We start from the raw sequence: 8,207 nt of genomic DNA, 5'->3' as shown, positions 1-8,207 counted from the left end.
TAGTGACAAATAACAAATCAGATATATATTTATTTTTAACCATGTTTGCATTAAAAGAGGATTTTTGTTCAATATTTAGTTTATTTTTTTGTCATTTATTGTTTTTTTTATTTCAATTAAAAATGAATTTTTGTAACTTCTTGGCTTTGGTTATTCTTTTCACAAGACATCTCAAAGTGTGTTGCTATTTATGTGGTGAATTTTCCAAGTATTTTACTGGGATTTTATCACAAAATGGTGCACAGTTGTGTAGTGGAAGGAAAACTACTATATATGAAGCAGAACACAGAACAGTAAGTTGAGCACATTGTGAGATTTATTTTGATATCTTGTTTTTATAACCTACTCATTACCTCATCATGCATATTGTACTGTACATGAAGCTGACATTGTCATATTTTGCAGACAGTCTGTTGCTGTGGAAATATTTCTTCCTGATCAAAGCAGTGAACCAGTTAAGCAATATAAAAAAATACTTGAAATGTGTCCCAATGTGTTGCTGTTTTATTTCAAATAGGAAACAGAAACTTGAAGAGAGCATTTAGCCAAAAGCGATCGTCTTTCAGTCTGATTCAAAGCTGGGTGAGGGTTATGGTATTTGATAAATAGCTGTCATATGGCTCACACATTACCCCACAGACATTCCAGTGCAACTACTTGTGCAAATACTGGAAACCTGCTGAGAAGACTACTGGGCAGCTGTCAGCCAAGAGAGGAGTCTTTGCAGTCAGTTTGAGGGTAAATGAGCCGAGAAAAGACAGTTTATGACTGCAGGTAGTCGGTGTTATGATTGAAGCAAGTGAAGTCTTTCTGCCTTCTGCCTCTAAAACAACTAAACCAGTTCAGCTTGGGGAAGAATTTAAAGTAAATTTATTAGCAGCGTCTGGAACTTTTAGCTCTTTAAATCCACATGCAGGATAGAAACATGTTTTAAGCTGGGGAAGAATTTTGTGTTGTAATCATACGTGAGAATTTTTATCTGAGTTTCTTATGCTGCGTCAGTGTAGTTGGACGAGATGTTAAATAAGGTATGTATGAAAATGTCACAAAATATCAGGTATAGATCAAGATTTGGCTGTTTGGGGGAAAATAATCTGGTAATAATTCAGTCATATTTGATTACAAATGAAAGAAATGGATCAAAATAGTGGGTGGTTTTTTTTTTATTGATAAATCCTAAATATCAACAAGATCAAATTTAATTTTATGTTTTTTGATTGTAAAGACTAAATAGGTGTAAATAGGCAACTAAAAGGTGTATTCTTTTTGTACTATTAGTGCTTAGCGCATTTCTTAGTTCATATCTTAGATCTTATTATTGTTTTTCTTTACAATTTATACTTTTGTTGGATGTAACTGGGACCCTGTGTACACAGTTTCGTTCCACCACATGTACCACAATAAAGAAACCTTGACTTTGACCTAAATAATGATTGCCCAGCCTATTAGTTTACCATGCTATCACTTTTGGGGAAACCACATAAGAAGAAATATCTCACACAATGTATGGCCATGCTTTTTTTTTTTTAACAGACAAAAAAATGTTTGCATAAATTGGATAGATAATGAAATCAAAACTAGACCAAATTACCCATTTTTCTCTACAAGAGTGAGCTCTAAAAAAGTATTGTATTCCTTTTTTGCACAGAGCCTGCGGCCATGTGTTGGAAAATGTATAACAAGTCTAACACCTCTTCTTGAGCTTTTCAGCCAAATGCTCCATCAGCTAACGTCTACTTGAATTGTTTAGCTTTGGAGCAGACATTTTGCTTTATATACACAATAAGAAATGAAATTTGGATGATGTTTAAACTGCACAAATGCTTTATTTTGAACTCAACTTTTTTTTAACCATCAGAATAAGCGGGTTTGGCTGTTTTAAAGAAAATAATGTGAGATGTAAAAGCAATTAAATACTTCCAATTTAATCACCTATTCCTTTACTGAATAAATACTGTTTCAATGTGTTACTTGCACCTGCACTTTACGCTTTGGGTTTGTTGCTTACAATTAACTTAGGGCTATTTTGCTTCATGTGCTTTTGAGTAACACAACATTCGACACATCAGTTGTCATTCATAAACTGTTCAGGGAGGATAACGCTTCAGTTCAAGTTCAAATTCAAGAATCTTTATTATCCCCAAGGGGCAATTTGTTTCAGTCAGTAGGCACATATAACACCCATACTAAACACTTGTTACATTTAAAAAAACTATGAATCAAGGAAATAATTTATGTATTTATATATAATGTTTAATTTCTTAGGATAGAGGTCACATCACCACAAGAGTTCCTCAGAACAGGAACTTTGTGTGTCACAAGCAAATTCAATCACATAAAATGATTTGCAAAGAAACTGACACAAATCCATTTATCCACTATCTTTACCCATTTCTGCATTTCTTGGTTTTGGGTGCCGTGTCCAGCAGTGACTGTGAGAGAAGTGGGTACATAATTAACCTTATATGCATGTTTTTGGTATGAGGGAAAAAACAGGAGTACTGATGGAGAAAACCCCACCCCACATGTACGGTACACAAAGATTCAGAGAAGCCAGGTGTCAGAGAGTTTTTGGCCAAAGAATATGGCTGTTTTTTATTGTTTTATTATTGTGGCTGTGAACACTCTTCCCCTCTGCCCTGAGAACAAGGAGCTCGGCTGTCTCCCAAAACACATTTTTATACTGAAGGATGTGTTTTTAATGCCCATGAACCATATGTTAGTGCAAACAAAGAGTGTCATGTGATGTTGCAGCTGGCTTCAAGGACACCCGCTGAACTCTGCTGAACTCTGCTGAGCTGGTAATGTCTTAAACGCGAGCAGATATCATGGTTCTTTTCTGTGACTGGTCTTCATGCATTTATGTATTGTAGTATGACATATCCTGAGATATATTATACATTAAACGGGTTCATTCATTTTTCTGGACTGAATGATGTCGTGCATTGAATTTAATAAAATGTGGACGTGAGACGTTAATTATCTTTGACTCACCACGACAGTGGGTCATTTATTAACAGAATCAAGTTTAACACATCACACATTTACATTAATTGGCAAGAATTGAAAAATAACGACATAATTAATCAGCTTTACAACCAGGAAAACCATACGGCCATGATTTTCCGTTGCTTCACCATAGACATTTCTGAAAACATCTGGATTAATTTGCTAGCAGATAGGAGAGTTTAAAGATGGAAAGATGAGGTTTATCTACAGAGAGATGTGTGAGGGAATTTGTCTGTTTTAACCAGAACAACACGCTCCTTTGGAAATCAGCTTGGGCCAACGGTACGCTTGGTTGAGAATAGAACTTTTTACCTTGCAGACGATAGTTCAGCGTTGTTGTAGAGCTCTCCTTTCAACTCTTTCAGCGTCTCCGTGAGAACAGCTAAAAACCCCTGGAGTCGTGAGGTTATCCAAACAGAAGTTATAAATCCCCAAATCGTCTCTGGTTCAGCTTGATTCAGCAGCATCCTGAATTCCAGCGTTCTGCATTCTGGAACTCCCAAAACTCTCTCTGTGAACTAGGAAGTGCCAACATTTAAATGGGCTCTACTTCCGGTTCATTTGAGAGCCTCTGATTGGTCGATGGACCCCAACAGAGGTGTGTTTTGTGATGTAAGGTGTTATTAAAAGTCAAGGAAAAGATTCAGATTGTTTAAGAACAGACAGAAAGATATCATGGAAAAACCAGACTTCGTGGAGTCACCTCTCCCAGTATCTCGCTGTAAAAGTTAAACATGACATTTCTTTTCAGTAAACTTTCAGTTGACCGAAACTTGAACTTTGACACACTTACAAACTTTGCTCATTGAAGACAGAAAATCAAGAAATGCATATTAACCTGATTTCTTCTTTGAATGAGGATTAAAAATCATTCTTACGGTTTTAAGTAAATAAAAATGAGTAGTTCACTTCAACATGTAAACATTGTTTGAACTAACACAATTTGATTATCAAAACATTTGTAAAATAGTAATGATCATAGAGAATTGTCTTTTTCCACTTGATTAATTCAAGAAAGAAAGTCTCAGGATGGGTCAACCTGTATCTCTGGATGCAAATCAATGAAATGACAGTTTCTGACCATATGATCCTAAGGTCAAGTTTTGACATCAGGTCAAGTTCACTACAGTATGTTCATTATGTGCGTAACCTGTCCTGAAATCTGACCTTGCAAAAGTCTCCACCTGCCGTGAGAATGGTTCTTTTGAGTAAACAACATCAGAGAACGAGAGATTTACTCCGACACCAGGATTCGACCCTGCAACCTTTCTGCTGAGAGACAACAGCCCTACCCACTGTGCCATCATGCAGCCTCTAAAATGTTCAAAATATATTCATTTGAATTAAAAGTGAGTAGGTTATTTTTTGTAAAATGTAAAGAAAGAAAGAAACACACACACACCCATACACACACACTCTCAGAAGACGCATACTGTTCCCATTAACCCCTGTTGAAACGATGATGGTAGCAGCCGGCCCCATGAGGTCATCCTTCAGGCTCAGATGAAGAACCTAGCTCTGCCCCCCCCCCTCCTCCTCCCCACCATCAACCCCCAAGCCTGCACAGGGAGGAGCAGAGACTGATTGGAAGGAAAACAGAGAGTGTGTGAGCACAATTTATCTGTACAACAATGTGCAGACTTTGTAATTAAATCAACCGTGAACCTGGATAAACCTTTTCCCTCTTTCAGCGTATCCAGCAGCAGCCATGTGGAGCCAACTGGATGCTGCTCACTTGAGGCTGACTTGGGGTCTGTTTGTGGTTTCTGTTTCACAACAAAAGCAACCACCAACCTGTTAGCAATCAGACCCAGTGGTTTATTAAATGCATTTAATAAAAGATCAAATAAACTCAACTTAATTAATAACAACATAAAATGCAATGACGTTCAGACCCGGGAAACAAACTTCATTCTCTCAGTCACCATTTTCTGTCAGTCAGGCCCGTTAAAGGTAGAATCTGGAAAAATGTGTCTCATTGGTAAATATAGCCAGTTAGCCTTTAGCATAAAGGCTGACAAAGGTGGTAATATATACGTACACACACACGTATATATATATATATATATATATTTGAAAAAAAAAATCAAAATATTTTTCCAAATGTTGACGTGCATACTAGAAGAAGGTTATTTTATTTTATTATATTTCCTGATGGTATCCTGCTACAGATACCTGGGGGGTGCATATATCCAATGACTTCACCTGGCGTCCACTGAGTGCAGCGGCTGAATGAACATCCATTTGACCTGATAGATTGCTGACAGTAGTCCATCTGAAGCTTAACTGAACTTTTTACCTCTTTCAACCAGCTGGTCAGAGCATGGCCAAGTGGTCATGTGCAGCAAGTGCAAACCATGTTTGCATATATTGGATCGTTGGATATATATATATATATATATATACACCTGAGTCCAAATTTCGTACCATAAACATGAAAATGTGAGATGGAATGAAAAATTCTTGAATCCTTGAAAAGTAACAATTAAAGGCCCATCATTCCTTAAATATTGTTCATCATCTTTTAGACCACAGTTTTAGACTAAGATCATCTTATACTGAGAAATAACGAACATGTAGCCATTAGGATCACACATCGAAAATGAAAATGTGATATTGTGAGACGTCACACTCAATAGTACTGTATGTGTTGTAAATGACTCAACTACTACAACATCAAATTTTCACTCAACATCTGTAAAATTGGCTGAGTTATAGTCATTGTCGTAAAGCTAAAGTTGCTTAGCTGTGGCAGCCATTTTGAACTAAGTTGGCTCCAAAAATTAGATGCATATTTAGTGAAAATTTTCTGAAAGTTTCTTAAAAATTCATCCAGTGGATCCTAAGATGTTTTGCTAACAGACAAACAGGGTGGATGAGAGCATCATGCTTCATGCTAAAGCAATTAATAATCTGTCCTTGTCGGTGCTGAATGACCAGTGATGGTACCAAAACTTCTGGCCACACTGGTGGCCCTTCAGTACTTGCCATTTTCCATTGAGTCATCGGACGATGAGTTCTCAGATGGAGAGAAGATTAATACCATTTTCAAATCGGTCTGCTGAAGGCACAGCTGCAGCCAGGAGTCAGTTAGCTTAGTTTAACATAAATACTGGAAACTGGGGAATCATCCAGCCCGGTTCGGTCCAAAGGTAACAATATCTGCTCACGGGCAGAGCAGAAAGCTCCCCATCTGACTGTTGCATCGACTGGAGGGGAAAAAATAATGTCAGGTGAGCTAAGTCAAAGAAAAAAACTCACCGTGATGATTTATTAAAGCTATTATTTTCAGACATGAATAGGTATGAGTGTCTAATATACAATAAAACTCCAAAGTCCAAAGTTACGTCTGTCAAAAATGTTACAAGGCAACTTTTGAGGTCAAGTGGCACAAATCACAAAGTTCACGTGGATCACTTCTGGATCTCATTTCTTTTGTTTGTCTTCAGAGCTTTTTAGATTGTTCTTGAAAAGTTTTCCCTTGTGGGAGAGTGCAAACCCCAAATTTCTGACGCTGCTTTAGGAAGAATTCACTTTTTTCTATAGTAAAATTAAATAAAACGAATCCCAAGAGTTTATTTTCAGCAGAAGCAAGTTTCCAAACCACAAATAATTCAGTGATTTGGTCAAAGTAAGAAAATAAATCATCGCTGCTGCTTTTGGATAAAAAAAAAAAATGCTGTGAAAACAGAAATGTCTTTTTTTGGGTCCTATCTCCAAAACCCTGCATGTGTGCAGTTAATGCACACAGACATGACTGAGATGACATCACTGTGGCATTATGGGTAACATTCAACATCTCCCCCTCATTTAAATTTCAGGCTCAGTTAAGAAAACCTCATTATTTCTATAAGAATATGAGCTGCAGCTGCACCATAAAAGAAAGCATCAGCCACAACTTGGTTGGCTCAGTCCAAACAAACACGTCTTGCGTTTTGCCCTCAGAGTTGCAGCGTAAAGCAGCGGCTGCTCTTTTGCTGCTTGATGTGATGCCCAACAGAACACGGGCTTCTTTCTGTCATGACCTCATGCTCGTATAGTCGACCAACCAAGTGAACAGACCCGCCATCACATTCCAGCCCTCATTTTCTTTTCAGCTTGTAAAAAATGAGCTTTTTTATTGTAGCAACAAAGAGGAAGAAGTGCACAAAACTTTATCCAAAATCCAACCACCTCGTAAGCTTAAAAGTTTTATTACTGAAGCGTGTTATTTGTAGGTACCTTTAATTTAGTTGAAAACATATTTAATTTATAGACTATTCTATTCTACTATATTCTATTCCTCAACGAACCATGTTCAGCTCATTGTTCAAACTCCTCTGGTTAAGAAACAAATACACAGAAAAGAGAAAAAGCAGTCAAATAAATAAATAAATAAAACCAACAATTATGGTTCTACCTTGCAGATGGCATGAAAAATCCATCCATCCATTATCTATGGATGGATGGATTCCACACAGGAGTCACTGGCGACCATATCCAGCGGTGCCCACTATCCTTCCAGTTTTTAATAATGCATTAGACAGTTCTTAACACAATTTTAGTAGTTTCTGAAATCTCTTTACACGTTTTCTCTGCTTGATGCAAATGATTTGACCCTTGTCAAACAGAATGACATTTTTTTTTTTTCCACGACCACGCGATGAGTCTCTCAACATGGTTGTTTAAGAAATGAGAAGCAACTCATTGCACCATCCATCCATCCATCCATCCATTTTCTTTACCCGCTTATTCCATTTCGGGTCACGGGGGTCGCTGGTGCCCATGTCCAGCAATCACTGTGCGAGGGGCGGGGTACACCCTGGACGGGTCGCAAGTCCATCACAGGGCCACACAGAGACAAACAACCATTCACTCTCTCACTCACACCTAGGGACAATTTAGAGTTACCAATCAGCCTAACATGCATGTTTTTGGACTGTGGGAGGAAACCGGAGTACACGGAGAAAACCCACGCATGCACGGAGAGAACATGCAAACTCCACCCAGAAAGGCCCCTGGACCGGGGTTTGAACCAGGGACCTGCTCGCTGAGAGGCAGCGGCTCTACCAGTTGCGCCACCGTGCTGCCCCTCATTGCACCAGTTGGGGTTAAATAACTTGTTGCCAGCTGAAAGATAATCGTCCATGCAGCAATTATCCAATAAGAGGCTCGTACCTATTTGCTTAGTTGAATCCAGGTGGCAACTTTTTTTTTTT

The 8,207-nt window shown here is 38.1% G+C and overlaps 1 protein-coding gene across 2 annotated transcripts in view; it reads right to left on the bottom strand.

The window, feature by feature from the left end:
- The window catches only part of LOC119411874 (nuclear receptor coactivator 5), a 615,997-nt gene that overhangs the window by 460,022 nt on the left and 147,768 nt on the right, over positions 1–8,207 (bottom strand). The window lies entirely within an intron of this gene.

The sequence above is a fragment of the Nematolebias whitei genome, chromosome 7, assembly GCF_014905685.2.
Source record: "Nematolebias whitei isolate Nwh7 chromosome 7, NemWhi1, whole genome shotgun sequence".
Taxonomy (NCBI): Eukaryota; Metazoa; Chordata; class Actinopteri; order Cyprinodontiformes; family Rivulidae; genus Nematolebias; species Nematolebias whitei.
This window is presented reverse-complemented; position numbering and strand designations above follow the sequence as displayed.